The sequence below is a fragment of the Mauremys mutica genome, unplaced genomic scaffold, assembly GCF_020497125.1.
Source record: "Mauremys mutica isolate MM-2020 ecotype Southern unplaced genomic scaffold, ASM2049712v1 000690F_np12_subseq_169133:214119_obj, whole genome shotgun sequence".
NCBI classification, from domain to species: domain Eukaryota; kingdom Metazoa; phylum Chordata; order Testudines; family Geoemydidae; genus Mauremys; species Mauremys mutica.
In genome coordinates, this window is record NW_025423034.1 from 1 (window position 1) to 19,531 (window position 19,531).

The following is a 19,531-nucleotide window of genomic DNA, read 5'->3' on the forward strand; positions in this document are numbered from 1 at the left end:
TGTTGGGCACTATTGATGTTAAAGTGGAGCTCAATGGACAGGCGGCTAAATTGCCACTGTTTGTGGTGAGAGGTAACTACCCAGCCTTAATGGGTAGGTCTTGGCTTGGGAAGATTCAGCTGAACTGGGCAGAAGTGCACCAGATGACTAAAGAAGAAACCAGTCTAACCCCTATACTAAGGAAACATGCTGCTGTTTTTGGAGATGATTTGGGAAGTATGAAGGGAATCACTGTGACATTGAACATTAAACCTGACAGTCCACCAAAATATCTGAAAGCCCGAACTGTGCCATATGCCATCAGGCCAAAAGTTGAAGCAGACCTGGAGCGCCTGGTCACCAATGGAGTCCTAATACCAGTTACCCATAGCTCATGGGCCACTCCTATCATTCCAATAGTGAAGAAAGATGGCTCTCTCCGGATTTGCGGTGATTTTAAAGTCACTGTCAACCCAGTGTTGTGTGCAGAGCAATACCCGCTTCCCCGCATCGATGACCTCTTCGCAGGCCTGGCTGGGGGACAAAAGTTCAGTAAGATTGATCTGAGTCAAGCATATTTACAGATGCACGTCGATGAAAAGTCCCAAGAGCTGTTAACTATTGTGACTCATAAGGGGCTTTATCGATACAGTTGCCTACCCTTCGGAATCACATCGGCTCCCGCCCTGTTCCAGAGGGCTATGGACCAGATCTTGTGTGGCTTGTCAGGAGTTCAGTGCTATCTGGATGATATCCTGGTCACTGGAAGAAATGAAGAGGATCACTTAAAGAATTTAGAGGCTACCCTACAAAGACTGGAAGAGTATGGCCTACGAGTTCGCAAAGACAAGTGTGAATTCTTCAAGCCCTCTGTTGAATATTTGGGACACATCATCGATTCTGCAGGTCTTCATAAGGCCCCTGCAAAAGTTAAAGCTATTGTGGAGGCTCCCCCACCTCAAAATGTAAGCCAGCTGCGCTCATTTCTAGGACTACTGAACTATTATGGAAAGTTCATCTCACAGTTAGCCACACTGCTAAAACCACTTCATGAGCTCCTTGGGCAGAACAAGGCCTGGAAGTGGACTGAACCCTGTGATGTTGCATTTAACAAAGCTAAGGATGCATTGTTAAATTCTGAAGTTCTAACGCACTTTGATCCATCCTTACCCCTGCAATTGGCCTGCGATGCCTCCCCTTATGGAGTGGGAGCAGTCGTGTCACATATTATGCCTTCAGGAGAAGAGAGACCTATTGCTTTTGCTTCATGCACTCTAAGCAAAGCAGAAACTAACTACGTCCCAAATCGAACGTGAGGCATTAGGAATTATTTTTGGAATTCGGAAGTTTCATCAGTACCTGTTTGGGCGAAAATTTACTCTTCTCACAGACCATCGACCTCTGACATCAATTTTTGGACCCTACACAGGCATTCCCCCATTAGCTGCTAGTCGTATGCAACGTTGGGCATTGTTACTTTCAGCACACACATATGAAATCAAATATCGGAAATCCACTCTACACGGCAATGCAGATGGCCTCTCAAGGTTGCCTTTGCCGGTCAAACACCAAGATAGTGCCCAAAAGGAAATCTTCTACTTTGAACAGGTAGAGAATACACCCATCACTGCTACTCAGATAAAGAAGGCAACTCGCGTTGACCCAGTATTGTCCCACGTTATGGACCTGGTGATGCATGGAAAATCTCGACAAACCTCTCCGGTCTCATCCGACCTTGTTCCCTACATGTCCAAGCGGACGGAGTTATCGGTCCAATCTGGTTGTTTGTTGTGGGGGAGACGTGTCATTATTCCACCACCACTGAGATCACAGATGTTAGAACAGCTACATTCCGGTCACTGTGGAATAGTGCGCATGAAGGAAATTGCATGAAGCTATTTTTGGTGGCCTGGACTGGACAGCGCTATTGAAGAGAAGGCAAAAGCTTGTATGTCATGTCAGGGTGTGAGGAATGCACCCCAGTGGGCACCCCTACACCCATGGGACTGGCCTGAAAACCCGTGGCAACGTATTCACGTTGACTTTGCTGGACCCCTTGAAGGAAGCATGTTCTTGGTGGCAATAGATGCCCATTCTAAATGGCCAGAAGTCTCTATAATGCAGTCCACTTCTGCAGAGAGTACTATCCAAAAACTACGAGGACTCTTTAGTCGTTTTGGTCTGCCAGAACAACTTGTGAGCGACAATGGACCGCAGTTCGTTTCTCAGGAGTTTCAAAATTTTATGAAGGCAAATGGGATACACCACATCACGTCAGCACCATATCATCCGTCCACCAACGGATTAGCTGAAAGATTTGTGCAGACAATGAAAAACGCTTTGAAATCAGCAAGGGGACAACACTCCATTCAAAAGCGTCTGGATACCTTTTTACTTTCCTACAGAAACACACCTCATGCTACGACCCACGCATCTCCGGCCTTTCTAATGATGGGACGACAGCTGCGCACTTGCTTTGATCTGCTGAAACCTTCTGAACCCCGACAAATTGTGCAACATCAGCAGCAATATCAAGTCATCAGACGGGCACCCAGAGCAAAAGACAGAACCTTTAGCCCGGGACAGCCAGTTTTGGCTCGGAATTATACTTACAGAGCTAAATGGGTTCCGGCCACAGTCATCACTCAAACAGGACCTGTTTCCTACACAGTCCGGACTGCAGAGAATCTTACCTGGTGGCGACATGTAGATCAGCTGTTGCCAGGTCATGCCAGTCCGCAGGACCCATCTGCAGTTGAGGGGTCTGACTTCACCTCTTCTTGTGAGGGACTGAATCACGAGTCACCTGTTTCTGACTGTTCTCCTCCATTACTGCCGGCAGCTGAGATACCCCTTTGCCCAGCACGAGCTGATACCACCTCCTCACCTGTTCGTGCTGCGGACCCTGAGCCCCTAGTGCTTTTGGGTGCAATAACAGCAGAATTAGCCGTAATCCACCTAGAGACAGAAGGCCTCCTCATCGGCTGGATCTTTAGCTAGGGCGAACCCACAGTTATGGGGCAAAATAATCCCCAGGATTTAGCCGGGAATGGAGGCAGTCTACCCTCCTTCTCTAGTCTAGTGTGTGTTTTATTTAGGGGATGTTCTTATTAGGGGGGGAGGAATATGTTGTGTATTTGGTTGTCATGGTTTTTGTTGCTATGGCAACTGAGTTAGATTATTATGGGTTAGCTCAGCCGGTTTCAACCGGTTGAGTGAACTCTCTGTCTCTGTAAATAAAATGGAGGTTTTGGTTAGCTGTCTACTCTCTAGCCTCAAGTGATTGCTTCCTACACCGGCTGCCCCAAGGATATAACAGAAGGGAAATGGCCGTCGAAGGAGAATGCAAGGCATGTGGCGGGCAGGCTAGGGATTTCTTTGTCCCCCCTTCGAATGGGGTCATCCTCCCCGTCGGGGAATCGAACCCCGGTCTCCTGCGTGACAGGCAGGGATACTCACCACTATACTAACGAGGAAAAGGGCACAGTGAGTGGCCCAAGCTCCCACAGACCAGCTATGGTCAGCGTACACCTACACCGTCGCATGGGCCCCAGCAGGCAACAACACCCCTGGCCCTCTTCTGCTTCCCAAAGGCTTTGGCCGCAGCAACAGCCCTGGGAAAAGTCCTGGCCCTCCTCACCTGCCCTTGCCCAGCAGGACGCCTTTCCGGGCCTACACAGCTCCTCACACAACACCCGCCTGGGACCTTGCCCTCCCCTACCAGCTCAGCAGCACCTTTTTTCCTCTCAAAACCTCCTCTTGCCACCCTTCCCCTTCCACACTTCACACTCACCTCATCACAAACTCACCCACGGCCCCTTTGGCTTCCCAAGCGCCTCTGGAGGGACGCAGCTTCCCAGGCACGCAGATCCTTCCCTTCAACGCGCACTGGACGGACATTCGAAGCCCTTTCCAGGAGGGAATGCGCTGCTTTTGGACCCTGGCGCCCAGCAAGAAGTCCTGGTACTCTTTTTCTGACCGATGGACCCCACTGACTTGCCTTTACCAAGCAGAAACTGAGGACCGGCTGATGGCTCTCTTTGCAAACGGACGCCATCAGACTGAGCCACGAGGCGTGCTGCAGGATAGCCCCTCCCCACCAAAAAGCAGTGCTGTGACCCAGATTCGAACCGAGGTTGCTGCGGCCACGGCGCAGAGTACTAACCACTATACGATCACAGCCAGGCGCTGGGGGCGCAGGCAGCAGCCCAGTGGAAAATGCTCAGCTCTGCGCTCTCGGGGCGGCGACCTACCTCGCCGGCGGCCACAGGTCTTTCTCAAGTCTCCCCATTACAGTCACAGGTCAAATGCTGAGCAAAGGAAAAAAGACAGGAAGCCAATCCCATGCCTGTCCCTTTTTCTGTCTTCCTCCACCCCGGGACCAAGTCCCTCCCCGTTTGTCTGGGCCATTGTCCTCATGGCCCTGGCCAGCCTATTTCCCTTTGCCGCTCTGAAACGTGCCCCCACGTGCAGGCCCCGGGGGAGGCTTTGGCTAGGGCGAGCGTGTCCTTGCGAGGTAATTGTCTCTCTGGAGGTGAAAGTCATCACTGTGGGGTGCGAAGGGAAGTGGCCGTCGAAGGAGAATGCAAGGCATGTGGCGGGCAGGCCAGGGATTTCTTTGTCCCCCCTTCAAAAGGGGTCACCCTCCCCGACGGGGAATCAAACCCCAGTCTCCTGCGTGACAGGCGGGGATACTCACCACTATACTAACGAGGAAAGGGGCACGGTGAGTGGCCCCAGCTCCCACAGACCAGCTATGGTCAGCGTACACCTACACCGTCGCATGAGCCCCAGCAGGCAACAACACTCCTGGCCCTCTTCTGCTTCCCAAAGGCTTTGGCCGCAGCAACATCCCTGGCCCTCCTCACCTGCCCTTGCCCAGCAGGACGCCTTTCCGGACCTACACAGCTCCTCACACAACACCCGCCTGGGACCTTGCCCTCCCCTACCAGCTCAGCAGCACCTTTTTTCCTCTCAAAACCTCCTCTTGCCACCCTCCCCCTTCCACACTTCACACTCACCTCATCACAAACTCACCCACGGCCCCTTTGGCTTCTCAAGCGCCTCTGGAGGGACGCAGCTTCCCAGGCACGCAGATCCTTCCCTTCAGTGGGTGTTTGGCATGGCAGGGAGCAGCCTGGCTGGGTGCTTTTGTGCCTGTCTGAAGGCCACACATAGGCATGGTCCTGCCCTCCTCTGGCCCTGACCTCAATTGTTCTGTGGCTTTTAAGCCTTCCCTTGGAGCTGTTAGCACCAGCTGCCTCTGCTCTAAGTGCCCAGAGGAGGAGAGGTGTGCTGGGCTCTGTGACAAAGTTGGGGATTTTCTTGGGGTTTTCTGTGTTTTCCAGTGGTTCGCATGCACAGGGAGTGGGACTCAGTGTCCCCGGGTGTTACTGGTTTAACGAGGTGAGGGGAGAGGGAGTTTGTTGTTACAGAGGACCGGAGAGGGACTTGGGACCCCGGCTGATGGCCTGGAGGATGGAGACCCCAGCGACTGGTGACCTGGTGACCCGGAGACACAGCTCAGGAGTCACAGCCAGTTCTGGCCAGTGAGAGGACAATGGGCTGCGGGGAGAGGACCCCGTGACCAACCTGTTCCAGCCAGAGGGGGGCGGAGAGGAGAGGAGGCCCAGGCAACCCTGTTTACCTGGAGAAAAGACAATGGACAGAGGTGGGGCTTGGGGCCGGGGATATAAGAGGCCTAGCTGGGAAGCAGGGGGGGTCTGGGCTGGCGAGGGGAAGCAGGCAGAGCCCACCTGGCTGCAGGGGGACTGGGATGTGCTGTTACTGTGAGAGGCCAGGCCTGAGGCCCTGAGAGTTTCCTGTGCTGTGTTCAACTCTCAATAAACCCTCCTGTTTTATGCTGGCTGAGAGTCACTCCGGTCTAGAGAACAGGGGGCATCAACCCCTTCGGGGGTGAGGAGGCCCAGGGGATCCAGAGCGCGTGGACTCCCTCACGGGGCCCACGGCAGAGACAGACGTGCTAAGGCTCAGAGAGGTGCGGCTCCAGGAGGTGGAGGGGCCTGACCCTGAGAGAGAGTGGACCCCCGAGAAGGGCTGTCGCACTGAAAGGGGCACCCCCCATGGACCGCACAGGGCCAAGAGTGGGCAGGATCTGTGAGTCCATGACAGGCAGTGACATCACAAAGGCCTTTTGCAGGACCTCAGACTATTGGTCAAAGGTGGTGGGGAGGTGGTGACCTCACAGAGAGATGCTGACATCAGCCAGGCAGGACAGGGACGAGGGGCCAGGGAAACCTCAGAGACCCCTGTGGCTTTGCTTCAGCAAGTCTCCTTCTCCTGGTCTCTCTTTGAGAACTGAGAGAGTATTCGGGTTCAGGTATGTGAGCGCCAGGAGGCACCTATTTTGAGTTTTCTCCTTCCCTTTTAGTGATTTTACTAGAAAACTGCCGTCCCTGTTTAGAAGGTAAGAGCCTCCTCTAGGGAAGGGGTGTCCTGGGGGTGTCACAGTTCGGATGCCGGGGCCCCCCATTGAAGGAAGTTCCCGCCACCCTGCTCTGTGTTCGCAGGGCGGGAGAGAGCAGCATCCACGGCAGTGATTTGCTCCTGGCTGCCGGAGCAGAGCAGCAGGCTCAGCTGTCAGAACTTCCCAGAGCGATGAAAGGGGAGGGGCCCATGGCTCTGCAGCAGGAATGCAGGGCAGGCGAGTTCACGGCGGGCATTGTGGGATACTGGAAGAGGCCAGTTATGGTGATATAATGAACAGCAGTGTCTACACTGACACTCTCACTTTAAGTTTACTGCAAAAAGCTCTAGACTGCTCATCAAAGTCGTTTTATTTTGTCACCAAAACAGGACAGTTTTGTCGCCAGACGTGGCATTGTAGTGTGTACACCAGCCACAAGCCGCTGACCGAGGGAGCATAGTGTGTTTTTCACACACATGAGCAATATAATTCTGCTGAAATAACTTTGTAGTGGAGACCTGGCCAAAGATTCACACACAGACACACAGCTTGCAAGGAAAACCTCACCTGCTCCTCTGCTTTGCAGAATCCAAACACAAGCAAAGCTTGTCAGGCTCAGGTGGGAATGCAGGGAATGAGGTATGAGCAGACACTGTATATTAGTTACAGGCAGGCACGGTGGTTTAGTTGGCTAAAGTAGTTGCTTTGTAAACAGGAGATCTCGGTTTAATTCCCAGGGGTGCCTTGTTGAGATCCTTTTAGAGCACCTGGTATTGGCTACTGTCAGAAGACAAAATACAGAGCTAGATGGACCTTTGGTCTAGCCCAGTGTGGTTTTTCTTATGGTTTAAATTACACTCACTGGCACTGATACTAGAGTTACTGATTGTTTGGGAGTTAAGAGCTGATAGGTCAGTGGTCCAAGCCCCTCACGGATGACCCCCACCCTCTGGGACAGGGACAGGTCTGGGCTTTCGCACCAAATGCTCATTGTGGCTGCCAGAATCTGTGGGCAGCTCATTTAGTTTACACCCGGGGTCGAGTCCTTGATTCACATATCAAGGATAACAACCCTTTGTTTCTCCTGCCCCAATAACAAGGAGACTGGGAATCCAACACCAGCCACAAGTGATCATTTCGGCAAGCAACCCAACATATTTCCAACATACTGCAAAATCCACATGCAGACTCGTACATGAAACCTTGCAAGAAAATCTTCCTGAGGGGGTCTGAAACACCTGCTGCTGGAGGGAACTGTGGGTTGGGATTGAGGAGCAGCGTGAGGAGAAGGGGCCTGTGGGTTGGGATTGAGGGGCACTGGGAATAGGAGGGGGCTGTGGGTTGGGACAGAGGAGAAGGGTGTAGAGGAGCAGGCTCTGGTTGGGAGTGAGGAGCAGTGAGCATAGGAGGGACTGAGGGTTGGGTCTGCGGGGCACTGGGAGTAGAGGGGACATGGGTTTGGGCTGAAGAGCATCCTCATTTGAGGATCCAGCAGGACAGGGGAAGACAGCAGGTGATTCTAATTCCTTAGGGATATTCTGTGTGTTTGTGTGTGCAGGGGAGGAACATGCTCTTTGCCCAGAGGCCTTTATTCGTCCACCCTGTGAGGTCAAAGGGGATGTCAAGAAGTTGCCCCTTCAATCCTCCCCACACAAAGACCCTTCTTAAGAAAGACAAAATCCTGAAGAGAAAGAAGTAACACGAAAGAAGACTCCCGAAAGTCAGATTTTTACAATCATAGTAATAAGTTTATCACCTGACCAGGGACTTGAACCCTGGATCCTCAGATTAAAAGTCTGATGCTCTACCAACTGAACTAGCCAGGCTCACACAAGAAAAATGCAAGTTGGTGCAGAGGTGAAGCTAGTCAAGAAAAAGTGAGACAGACACAATAGGGGAAACCTGCTGCTCTCTCTCTCTTCCCAGCCCTGGCCTGGCATTAGTTCTGGTTAAAAAGACAGGAAAATATTGGCATCTACCAGCCTCTCATAGCTCTACAAGACTCAGGCACAATACAGAGGTGCACGTACATATGGAGCCTAGAGCAACAAATGACAGGGTTAGAGGGCTTATTCCTTCACCCTCTTACTTCCCTGGTCCTTCTCGCATGACCAGAGAGCAGCAATACCCGAAGTCCAAAGGTGCAAACAGTTCAATGTTTATTGGGGTAAACGTCCAGCAAGCATGATTCCAGTTTCCTTCCTTAGTGTCCCCCTTCCCAGCTCTGACACCGCAGAGCCTTGCCTGTGTCCCTGTTTCTGTTCCCATTTCCCCCTGTAGCAAAACAGGATCCCAATTCCCCCATCCCCAGTCCCTGGTCCCATTTCCCCCCCTCCCCGCGCCTTCCTGATTGACTGCAGACTATATAGTAAAACGTGAGTTTTGCTTAGCTATACCCTAACCAATCATTTTACTAAAATTTAACTAACCAATCCTAACATACTGTAACATGGTTATTTAACCAATTATATTCCACCACCTTCACTGGTTTACACCCAACAAAATGAATTATACAGCAGACAGAAACAATCACAGAACCAGACAGAGACCATGCAAATAAACATACAAAACAATACAGAAGGGAGGATTTTACAACTACATCTATACAGACATAAGGGTTTTCCAGCTGTGTCTATTGATAAGTGAGTTCTTGCCAGACAGGATGCTACCAAACTAAGTTTCCCTTTCTCTGGAGGTGATAGGAATATCAGGACAGGATTGTGTCCCTAACAGCCCAATAGCACCTTAGTTCAATGTGAGTAGTTGGGAATGTGAGGTTGTGACCATACACTTCCCACCTTATGGCTGCCTTTGCTGCTTAGCCGAAGAACCAGGCCTCAGACTGTCACAGTAAGAGAAGGCCATTACACAGACAGACAGTGATTTTTTATTCTTTCTTTTATACCTTTATAACTAGCTAAGTGATAAAAATACACCTAAATTCTTAAAGTACAGGCCTCTGCAGACTGGCCTGAATCTCTGTATCCTAACAGTCCTCAAGGTCAGGCAGCCTCTGGGTAAGGGGGTGGGGACTCAGATCCTCCCGCTGGCCAATTCCACCAGGGTCGTGTATAAACAAGGGAAGTTCCCCACAATAGCCAGACCAGATGCCCCCTGTACACTTGTACTCTGTCCTCATTGCTTCTCTGTCTCTCTTCCCCTCATCTCTGCTGCTCCCCCTCTGGGCTTTCTCAGCACCTGGCCCCACAGCGCTTCCTGCCAGCCAGAGACTGCCTGTTCTAGGCCTGCTCCTGTGGATGTGGCCTCTCTCCTGATTGCTAAGGGAAGGAACCTTTCCAGGAAATGGCCACAGCTTCTGGGAATCCCTGTGTGGCCGTGAACAGAATTTGGCTCCTGGCACACAAGGCAACTTAAAAGCCAAGCACCCAGACAGGGGCTTGAACTGTGGATCCTCAGATTAAGAGCCTGATGCTTTACCAATTGAGCTACCTGGGCTTACTGAGAATTTTTTTACCGTTCACCACAAGAGCGAGCAGGCAGGCAAAAGAGAGGCAAAAAAAGTCCCAGGAACCCCTCCTCTTTTTCTGCACAGCCACTGCCTGTCAGCAGGATTCCTCCTCCTCCTCAGGGAGACTAAATCTCTGTACCTAGACAGCCGGTCCGTCCGCTGCACCTCAATCCCCCATGCCCGAGCCTCCCTGCCAAAGCTCTGCACCTGGCCCCATACAATTAAGTCTCACGTGTCGCTGGGAACTTGACTTCTTGTGTCCAGAGCGTCTCGGCCCCCTCAGCAGATGACCTGAGAAACACAGTGTCCGGCTTTTCCAAAGAAGAGCTTAGACCCCCTCATCATGTGGCCTAAAGGATAAGGCATCTCCCTGTGGATCGGATGATTCAGGATTTGAGTCCCCTTGTGGTTGTGCTCACTTTGTGCTGCAAGTCCTGCTCCCTTCAGGGCTGGAACCTCTTCTTGGACACTCAGGCCAATGCTCTGGCTTCAGCTAGAGCCCCAGGAAGGAGTTGGGGGTTGGGTGTCACAAAGGCTGGGGCATGAGCCCCAGGTGCTTCCAGTCTCGCCTTTGCCATTCCTGACTTGCCAAAGAAAATGGGCGGCTCCACTTCCAAAGTGAGCACCTTGAGTGGGAACGGTCAGAGGCCCCACCAGGGGGGCTGGCCCTGCTTTCCTACCTTCTTCTGATGTTGGCCACAGAGCATCAGCAGCCGCCCTGAGGGTGGCCTTCAGTGGGTGTTCGGCATGCCAGGGAGCAGGGAGCAGCCTGGCAGGGTGTCTCTGTGGCTGTCTGCTGGCCACACATAGGCATGGTCCTGCCCTCCTCTGGCGCTCTGTGGCTTTTAAGCTTCCCTTGGAGCTGTCAGCACCAGCTGCCTCTGCTCCAGGTGCCCAGAGGAGGAGAAGTGCTGGGCTCCAGCCTGCCCAGCCCTGACCCTGCTTACTTCAAGCGCCAGGTGGGCAAGAGGAGAAGCACAGCAGCAAGTGCCAGACTTGTGGGCAATCCCAACCCTCAGGCACCAGTAAGCAGCTATAGAGCCCTGACCCCCCACAGCACCTGAGTCATCCAGCAGGAGGGGAAAGACTTGTTCTTGTCCAACAGGAGACAGGGAAGTGGAGCAGTGTGAGCTCCAGGGCTTCACCACAAACCAAAGGTCCCACTGAGATTTAAACGCAGATTGCAGGATTCAGGGTCCTGAGTGCTGCCCATTACACCATGGGACCAGCTTGTGCTGCCTTCTCTGCACAGTGGTAACCCTCACAGGGCTGGCTTGTGTAAGGGACTGTTGGCCCTTTACTAAAACTTAGTGGGGTTTTTGGTTGGCTCGTTCCCAGTCCCAATAGAAGCGGGAAGGGCCAATGGGAAATCAGGACCCTGAGACTGACAGGCCCCTGGGGCAATGGTCACCAACTGGTAGGGAACAAGTGAGAATTTGTTAATGGAGAAAAATTCCTGGTGAAAATTGGCAAATTGTGGAGAGTTTGAAAAGTTCCAGTGAATTTACACATGAAGATACAAACAGAGAGACAAACCCACACAGAGAGAATGAGAAAATCACACACTGCACAGACCCACACAGACATAAACAAAAACCAAACCCACACAGCACACAGAGCCATATACACAAAAAGGAAAACCACACAAAATATAGAAAGAACAAATCCACACCAAAAATACAGCAAAAGCCAACAACAGGAAACACAAAACCCACATACCAAAAGAATACTAAGCAAAAAACAATCTGCATGCAAAAATCATACACACACACACACCCACGCACACAAAACTATGCCAGGAATCCACCAAAATCACACAGGACCCACATGCACATAAACACGACAGACAAAAATCACACCAACATACAGAAAGCCAGGCAGGGTTCGAGTCTCACAGCAAAGAGGGTGAGCACACAGGTGGTTTGGGGAGCAAAGATTGAGGGGGAGTCGGGGGCAGTGCTCTGGGCTCTGTCTGACCCCTCCTGACACAGGTGGCTGGTGGAGAGCAGAGCCTGGTAGATCTGTGGAATCTGCCCTGCTCTCTGTAAAGCAAGGGGACCTCGGTGTCTTTCTGAGCTACAATTGTATTTTCTGCAGGAGAAAATGATTGGCAGAAGCCATTTGCTCAAAGAACACTAGTGCTCCAGGAGAGGTTTAGAACTCACAACCTCAGCATCACTCCATTGAGCACTGCTATTATAAGTCCTGTGCACTAACCCATGGCACCTCTGGTACCTAATGGAGGGTCTTTTCTCCTTGATTCATGGATGGATTAGAGGGGTGGGTGGGGGGAGGTTGCATTAGCTGAAACAAATCCATATTAATGGCTGCAGAATGGTAGCAGCAGAGGTGGGGAGTCTTCTTCCACGTGATAGAGCTGGTTCCCCCTTCCATTGCTGAGAGGAAGGTTGGTGCTTTGAGCCCAGCTGGTGCTGGAATGTCTCATGGGTGAGATTAACGGGACTCTTGAGAAGAGAATGGAGGGGAGGGAGGGGAAGTATTTTCTATTCCTGCCTATCTCCATTGGTCTCCTGTGGCCCTTTCGGCTCTCTGCTCCCCTGTTGGGGAGATGCAGAGACAAGCCCCCATCTGGGAAAGTCACCGAGAGGCTGTGTCCCATGGCGTGTGTGGGGGAGAGGGGTAGGGGTGGGATGGGGCTCAAGGGGAGAAGGTTCTGTGTGACAGTGCATGGAGGAGGGGAGGGTGTGTTCCTTAGGATATAAACAGAGGTGAAAGTAAGCTGGTACAAGGTGGTACGGGCAGCATACCGGCAAGAGCCAGTACGCCGTGCCGGACTGCACCGGCTTTTGCTGTGGGGATTTAAAGGGCTCTGGGCTCCCCACCGCAGCTGGCAGCCCAGAGCCCTTTAACCCCCCCGCCCGCGGCTCCGGCGGCCGGGCTGGGGCCGGATTTAAAGGGCTCTGGGCTGCTGCGGTCAGTCCAGAGCCCTTTAAACCCCCTGCCTGCGGCTCTGGCGGCCGGGCTGGGGCCAGGATTTAAAGGGCTTGGAGCTCCCCTCAGTGGGGGGAGCTCTTGGCCCTTTAAATACCTGCCCCAGCCCCGCAAAGCTCAGGGTTCCTTTAATTTGCCCCTGAGCTCCGGGGGCCTCTGCAGCTGGTTGATTTAAAGGCCCTTGGTCTCCCAGCCACAGCTGGTGCTCCAGGGCCTTTAAATCTTGAGAGGCCACGCCCCTTCCAGGTGAGGCCATGCCCCCTCAGGACTCCGGCAGTACCGGTAAGTCCTGTAAGTTACTTTCACCCCTGGATAGAAATGATGGAAAACACAGGGGTAGTGACAGTGAAGCCCCATGTCTGAGTGTTATGACCCTGTGTGGTGCTGCCGTTCACCTTCCCCTCCTATGGGCTCAGCTTTCATTGAATCCAGCATTTTTTCACCTGTCCTCACCACAGAGGTGTCCCACATGCCTCAGCTACCGAGTGTCCCTCTTAGAGACGCCGAGGACTGGAACTGATTTCAGCTGCTGCACAGCTCTGCTAGGTCTTTATTCATTTGCACAGGAAAATGCTGAGTGTTTAAATTCATTTCAAGCCCCCTGCCCCCATTCAGCGAACTCCTGAACATACTGGAGATGGGTCTGGAAATCGATTTTCATTCGAAAAAGTTTTTCAAAGGAATCACTTGGATTGGAACTAGGAGCCTATTATCCTGCAGGGAAACATTCACCCACTGAGCTACCCTCAGAACAGAGAGTGTCATGTATAGCCCAGAGCAGGACCAGTTTTTAACCTGGGGGTTACTAAACTTTATACAAACACATGTGGGGGTTAGTAAACTTTATCTCTGTACAAACACCACAGCTTACAAACTCCCCACCCCCGCTCTGTGTCACCAGAGCACAACAACAACTCTCCTTGGAGCACACACAGCTCCCCAGCTCCCTGCCCGTCAGTCTCTCCAGCGTTGCTCCAATCCCTTAAAGCAGGGTCTCAACCACGATTTACCTTAGGGCCAGGGCCAGTCCTCCAGTCCTCCCAGTGGGCCAATAATGTCACTCATACTGCCCAGAACCCGCCCCCCAAAACTCCACCCTCCACCTGCCTAAGGCTCTGGGAGGGAGTTTGGGTGGGGGAGGGGTGCTGGGGTGCAGGCTCTGGGGGGAGTTTGGGTGCAGAAGGGGTGAGAGGCTGGTCTCTGGGAGGGAGTTTGGGTGGGGGAGGGGTTCTGGGGTGCAGGCTCTGGGATAGAGTTTGCAGCGCCGTAACATGGGTGAGGCGAGTGAGGCACTTGCCTCGGGTGTGCAAAGTGGAGGGGTGCAGCTCTGCCCCGATCAGCGGCGCTTCGGCGGCAGCTCTACCGCTGCCACTTCTTCGGCAGCAATTCGGCAGTGGGTCCTTCTCTCCGAGAGGGACTCAGGGACCTGCCGCCAAAGAGCCTGGAGCCGGCCCTTGCCTCGGGCACAAAAATTCCTTGTTGTGGCTCTGGGAGTTTGGGTGCAGGCTCTGGGCTGGGGCAGGAGGTAGGGGAACAGGAGGAGGGGTGGGGGTGCAGGCTCTGGGAGGGAGTTTGGGTGGGGGAGGGGTTCTGGGGTGCAGGCTCTGGGAGGGAGATTGGGGCAGGCGGGAGGGGGTGTGTGGAGGGAGAGGGCACAGGCTGTGGGAGGGAGTTGGGGGCAGGCGTGTGTGGAGGGGGGTGCAGACTCTGGGAGGGAATTTGGGGGCTGGGAGGTGTGGAGGGGGTGCAGGCTCTGGGAGGGAGTTTGCGGGGAGGAGGGGGTATGTGGGGAGGGGATGGTGGTGCAGGCTCTGGGAGGGAGTCAGGGGTGTGGCGCTTACCTGGGGCTCCAAGGCGGGGTGGGCTGGGTGGCCTCCGTGTGCTGCTGCCCCCAGGCATCACCCCTGCAGTGTCCCATTGGCTGCAGGGGCTCGGGGCGGGGGCAGCGCGCGGAGGCACAGCCCCACCCTGCCCTGCCATGCGGAGGGGCCGGCAGCCACTGGAGCGAGCAGACAGACGCTTCTCAGCTCCGCTGCACTGACGGGGCCCCGGCAGGTGGGGCAAAGGGAGTGACCTGGTTCCAAAACTGCTGGAGCCCCACGGGCGAGACCTGGGAACCAGGACTGCCAGCCGGACAAACACCTTTAAGAGGAGGCGTCCCGCTCCCTGTCAAAAACTGATCTTCCTCCTTCAGTTCAGTGACAGCCTGAATTGTTTCTTACCCCGGCAGAGCCAGAGGACTGAAACAGCACATCAAACCCCTGTGTAGCTCGCAGGAATGGACATAAACACTCCCTGGTATCTGAGGAGATGTTTAGCTTTGCCCTTGGTCAACTACAAGGCTAAAGGGAAAGGAGGTGGCACCAGGTATAAAGAGTGAAACACGACACATCATAGTTATGCCCATGGTGGCTGCAAAATCTTTTTTTGTACTTCTTCCTATCAGCAGTGTATTGTTTTCTTTGGAGCCTAGGCCTTGGCCAAGAAATTTGTACTTTGCTAAAATAATCGACTGCCCCTGGTGAAGGCAATGGACTTGACACCCACTGGGGTGTCCCTACACAGGTACAAGTACTAACAACAGTGGCTGCCTTTTAGCCATAGATTTTAATCAGGGCAATAAATTGATACAAATCCCTGTTAAATCATTTCTCAGCCCGAGTCCTTCCCCCACATTCCCTAAAGCATTGGGCCACCATGTGGACGTTTCATTTCCGACCTCAGTTTCACACAGAGACAAAATTTCCTTTGCACAGATCCATGAACAGCAAAACCTCTCTGTGTCTCTGGTCTGAGCCAGGGCATTCGATTCCAGTGAACCCTTCTCTCCTGCAATGGCGATGGTCAGACAGAGGGGACGTGGCACCTGCATCCCTACCAGGGAGATATTGGCTCGGCTCTTTCTTTGTGCTGCTGTTGTTAGTCCATGAAACATCAAGGGTGGAATGCAAGGCTGAATTCACGCACCAGCCCTCAGTGCCCCAGAGAAATCCTGCCCCTTGCTATTGGAACGATATGCTGGAGATTTGACTAGGAAAGGGACTGTCTGAATTGTCAGAGTGGGGAATGAACAACAATCTACAGCAATGTCGTTCACACAAACACACTCTCATGCTGCTCCAGCCGGAAGGGAAATGGGCAGGAATTCTCGCTGTTCACCCAAGGACACACTTACACTGATGCGCAGCCGTGAGTGTGCTGGGGAAGCTGGTCTGAGCAAACAATTTGAAGTGACAATTCAGTGAGAACAAAATCATCATGCAGTAAAATGAATATATGTCAAGTAGTTGTGGCCAAGTGGTTAAGGCGATGGGCTAGAAATCCATTGTGGTCTCCCTGCGCAGGTTTGAATCCTGCCAACTACGCAAGCACTGTGCTGCTGTTGTTATTATTGCAGTCTTAGTGCCTGAGCATCCACAGTGCGAACTGGAGATAAATCTAGTTTCACTCTGTCTACACTTAAAACGCTGCTGTGGCACTGCTATAGCACTTTGGAGTAGACAGTGACTGGAGGGATTTTCCCATCCCTCTAATAGCTGCATGGACAGAACAATTCTTCCTTTTCTTTAGCACTATCTAACCCGGCCTTAGGTCACCTTAACTATATGGGATGGGATGGGATGGGATGGGATGGGATGGGTTGGGTTGGGTGGGGGAAGGGTCACACCCTGAGAGATGTCGCTTTGCCAGTTCAGTGCCCAGCGTACACCAGCCCTTAGATCCCTCTGGGTATTTCAGTGCAGGCACTGACATGTGAGAGGAAAACATCAGCTCACAAACACAGAGACTGAATTCCCCACATTTAATCTCGCTGCACTTTCCAGAAAGTCACAAAATTCAATTCATTCTTGCTAGGAGAGAGAAAAAATAAGTGATACTAAGTTTTTGGCTTGATTAAATAAAATTAAGTGTTTAATTAATATAGTAAAAATCTGTACTGATTCCTCTAACTAACACCACAGCGTGAAATAGGAACAGAGACAAAGCTTGTCAGTGACGACTAATTTCACAAATGATCTTCCCATTATTAATTTCCACATTGCCCCTATTGGAGGTCTGGGCATCTCCAGTGTCATTGCTCTGCGTTCACCTTCCCCTAGAATTGTACTCGGACATTCGACTTCCTCTGCGGCATGGGGCTCAGGTCACTTGCTGGAGGATTCCCTGCACCTTGAGGTCTTAAAGCCACAATTTGAGGACTTCAATACCTCAGACATAGGTTAGGGGTTTGTTACAGGAGTGGATGAGTGAGATTCTGTGGCCTGGATTGTGCAGGAGGTCAGACTAGATGATCATAATGGTCCCTTCTGACCTTAAGTCTATGAATCTATGAATCTAGTCCCAAATTTGGAAAACTGTGCAGTTCAGCATGAGAATAGTGACCCCGTCTCCTTCCTGCACCTGCTCTACATTGCTCCACAGCAGCTTCTCCCCCTGCAGAGTCACCCCAGCACTGCAGTGCAGCCGCCCAGGGTTCAGCAGGGGCCCCTGGCAAGGACAGTGGGTGCAGCTAACAGCCCGGTGTGCCTGGCCGTGAGGCAGCTGTAAAAAAGCAACCCCCCCCCCAGAAGTACAGTGCCTGAATTCCCCAACTTTAACATCATGACCCCCTGTAGAAAGCCACACGTGTCAGTTGTATTGTCACAGGGAGATGCAAAAATCAAGTGACACCAATTTTTAATTTGAGTAAATAAAGTTGAGGAGAGAGTTATTAACCTCACAAAAATATACTAAAGATCCCTCAGCATAACACCTGAAGGTGAAATATGAACAGAGACAAATCTTGTCAGCAAAGGCTCATTTCCCAAACGATCCTCAAAATGTTACTAATTCCCACCCCTCCTCCACAGGAGCTCTGTGCAGTGTCACTGTTCTGCAGGCAGCTTCCCATTCAATGCTGTTGTGGGACATTCCCAGGCCTGGAAATGTACCAACGACAGAATTTGAAGAGCAAACCTGGCTCCCCGCACCAGGCGGGATTTGAGTGTTTTGTGCCTGTCACTTAGTCTTTGTCAATAGTACAGACGCCAGGGGCAGGACTCCAGGCTCTGCTTGAGGGATCCTGGCACAGGGGCTGGCGGGGGAGAAAGGATGGTAGATTCTGACCTGTGCTCTGGAGAGGAGGTAATAAGTGAAGGGGGCATTTCTGACTCCTCCCTTCCCTCAGTGTCCCCAGGGCTGGAATTCTAAATTCCACAAGGCCAAACAAGGGGGTGATGCCACTTGGCTAATGAAAACCAGTGCTCTAGGTGAGGCTTGAACTCACAACCTCAGCATAGCTCCTCTTAGCACTGCCCTATAAGTACTGTGCGCTAACCAATTGCGCCACTGGAGCACCTGTTAATCGCTCTTTTCCCAGTTCCCTAGGCTGATAAAGGCGAGGAGTGACCCCAAAACATTCTCAGTGGTGTTGAGAGCAGGTAGCGACAAGTGTTGTACTTGGTGGGGTGGATTCTTCTTAAGGGTTCCAGGCCCCATTTGACCCTTTTGTTCTTCCCTGTGTAATAACAGAGCTGGTTAAGACTCAATGGAGCGTCCTGCTGCAGACCAACAGATCTCAAATCACTGATAACCAGCTCTAAGCGTTAGTCCTGCTTTGGGACAGTGTCTCTCATGCAACAAACTGCCCAGTCTGCGCTAGCAGTGAGGCTCCCTCACTAACAGCTGAAATCAGGGAGAGCTGTGTGAAGTGCAGGGACCCAGGGGTGCCTGAACAGGGGAGAACAACACCCCAGGACTTTTAAAAATGGGAGGGCTCTGCCTTACCACTTTGTAATGACCGTAAGGGCATGAGGAAGGGGCAGCATAGGAGTCTATGTAGCTCTGATTTTTGTCTTCTGACAGTAGCCAATACCAGGTGCCCTAAAAGCCACTCCCCAAGACACCACTGGGAGTTGAACCCAGGATCTTCTGTTTACAAAACAGGTGTTTTAACCAGCTAAGCCATGGTGCCTGCTGTTACTTAAAGTACCGTGTCTGTGCACACCTGACTCTGTGCCAATCCCCACTGGGCCCTGACAAGTGTTGCTCGTGTTTGGATTCTGTAAAGCAGAGGAGCAGGTGAAGTTTTGGTCCCAAGGTGGGTGTGTGATTCTTTGGACAGGTCTACACTACAAAATTAGGTTGGTGTAATTACATTACTTAGGCTGGCAATGCAGTTATATCAACCTAATCCCAGTGTAGATAGCGGCTCAGCTGTCAGAACTTTCCCTTGGAGCAGGGGGATACTGAAAGGGGAGAGGCCCAGCCTCTGTAGCAGAAATACAGGGCAGGCGAGTTCACAGCAGGCATGGTGGGATACTGGTGGAGACCAGTCATGGTGATATAATGACCAGCAGCATTTACACTGACAATTTATCACTTGAAGTTTGCTGCAAAAAGCTCTAGGCCTCTCGTCGAGGTGTTTTTATTTTGTCACCAAAACAGGGCAGTTTTGTCGCCAGACGTGGCATTGCAAAGTGTGCACCAGCCACAAGCTGCCGAACGAGGGTGCGTTGTCTGTTTTTCACACACCTGAGCAATATAATTCTGCTGAAAGAATTAGTGCAGACCTGGCCAAAGATTCATACACACACACAGCTTGCAAGGAAAACGTCACCTGCTCCTCTGCTTTGCAGTATCCAAACACACGCAAAGTGTGTCAGGCCCCAGTGGGGCTGGCAGGGAGTCAGCTGTGGGCAGACACTGTGTCTTAGTTGTAAGCA

General features: G+C 52.2%; 3 non-coding genes across 3 annotated transcripts; all 3 read right to left on the bottom strand.

Moving 5' to 3' along the window:
• Positions 1 to 3,383: 3,383 nt before the first annotated feature.
• Positions 3,384 to 3,455, bottom strand: TRNAD-GUC. The gene has a single exon. It is a non-coding gene; the product is annotated as a tRNA-Asp (tRNA).
• Positions 3,456 to 8,159: 4,704 nt separating this feature from the next.
• On the bottom strand, positions 8,160 to 8,232 carry TRNAK-UUU. Its single transcript has one exon. It is a non-coding gene; the product is annotated as a tRNA-Lys (tRNA).
• A 9,836-nt stretch (positions 8,233 to 18,068) lies between these two features.
• On the bottom strand, positions 18,069 to 18,162 carry TRNAI-UAU. Its single transcript has 2 exons — positions 18,125 to 18,162; positions 18,069 to 18,104 (listed from the first exon to the last, which is right to left on the bottom strand). It is a non-coding gene; the product is annotated as a tRNA-Ile (tRNA).
• Between the last annotated feature and the right edge of the window lie 1,369 nt (positions 18,163 to 19,531).